Genomic DNA, 1,625 nt, shown 5'->3' on the forward strand with positions numbered 1-1,625 from the left:
TTTTTTTTTTTTCAAAGTCACACGCCGCACAGTGAAGTTTTTCTTTGCCAGGTTTTCCACACAATTCCCACATTAGATTTCCACGAATCTGATCAGAAATCTGGTTTTAAAAAGGCAGCATCAAAGCTGCACATGCGTAACGGGCTAAATCCCTACATATTTGCTCCTCCAATCTGCATTGTGTTGTATTGTACCTTTTTTTTTTGGGGGATTCGGACAGTTTCTCTGATGGAAATGAGGGCACAGGTGCAAGCAGAGAAACACGCTGAACTGTGTAAGGTAAATCAAGCCTAAAATAACAATGAGAAATCCTACTTTACAACCATCGGCAGTAGATCTGAACACCTTACATGACTCTACCCCCAGTACTGTTTGTTTAGGTCCTGCCATTAGTTTGCCCCATTTGTCCCAGACAGAGAGCCTGTATGGAGAGCTTTATATCCACACGACTGCTGTCCGTCTGAGCATGATAGCTAACAATAACCTGCGAACAGTTTTTATTTAGAAAAAAAAAAAGGATAAAAAACTTAACAAAAACTGTGCAAGGCACCAATTACCACTATTATACAGTCAGGCTTTGAAAAAATCCTTTTAAAATAGTTTCAGACTACAAATTTGTTGATCTTGACATGTATTATTGGTAGTATAATGTAGTCTTTGTGCTTTTTTTTTGTTATGTCACGTTTCTCTGGAGATAAAAGAACAATGAAATTGTAAAGTTTGGTGATTTATGGCACCCTAAATGACAAAGCTTTGAAATAAATCACCACTTGTGGCCCATTTGGCTCTAGAAGGATCCTGTTTTGACTCATCTTTTTTGTTGTGACTTTTTTTTACTGGTAGTACAGCCGTGTAGTGGCTAGATCTGTCACCTCACAGCAAAAAGATGCAGGCTTGCCTCCCAGCTGGGGCTTTTTTCTGTGTGCAGTTTGCATGTTCTCTCTGTGCATGTGTGGGTTTTCTCTAGTTTACTCCCACAMACCAAAACCACGCTTGCTTGGTTAATTGGTAACTGAAAAATTTCCCTAGGTGTGAGTGAGAGTGTGAAAGGTTGTTTGTATTGTTTGTCACTATGTGACCCTGTGATGGCCTTGGGACCTGTGCAGGGGGTAAAGAAAATGGAGAGTGGGTGGGGGGGCTTTCGTGTCAGTTTTAAACTATAATCAGCTCAAATGGAGAAACGATGGAGTTGTACTGTAGTTGTTTTGGTCAAACCTTGCAAAAAAAGGTTATGCATATTCTTATGCAATATCACAAGATGTCATACTTAAAGTACTTGCTGTGATCACTTTCAGCAACCAAACCAGATTAGTTAAAACCMTTGTTCTGTGACTTAAAGTCTGTTYGATGTGGCGGTCATTGTAAATTGGTTTGACTGCAAGAATAAATGAGATGTAGATGTACACGCAGTGATTATTTTCTGTAAGTTTCATTAAAATCCACACAAGGCTTCATGAGACCTTTTGGAAACAGACACACAAACAAAAAAAGCATGTTCATCTGCCTTTGCTTACCAAGAACAAACAAAAGCAGGTTGTTTTTTTTTAAACCATGCATCTCATTCAGAGCATTGTTTTACATCTCTTTTTGTAAATGACTTTATTTAGGCTTTTGGCTTTTATTTA

General features: G+C 38.5%; 1 protein-coding gene across 1 annotated transcript in view; it reads left to right on the top strand.

Moving 5' to 3' along the window:
- Positions 1–1,625, top strand: part of plekha7b (pleckstrin homology domain containing, family A member 7b) — an 80,562-nt gene that overhangs the window by 1,223 nt on the left and 77,714 nt on the right. The window lies entirely within an intron of this gene.

Source organism: Austrofundulus limnaeus, unplaced genomic scaffold (genome assembly GCF_001266775.1).
Source record: "Austrofundulus limnaeus strain Quisiro unplaced genomic scaffold, Austrofundulus_limnaeus-1.0 Scaffold5, whole genome shotgun sequence".
In the NCBI taxonomy this organism is placed as follows: domain Eukaryota; kingdom Metazoa; phylum Chordata; class Actinopteri; order Cyprinodontiformes; family Rivulidae; genus Austrofundulus; species Austrofundulus limnaeus.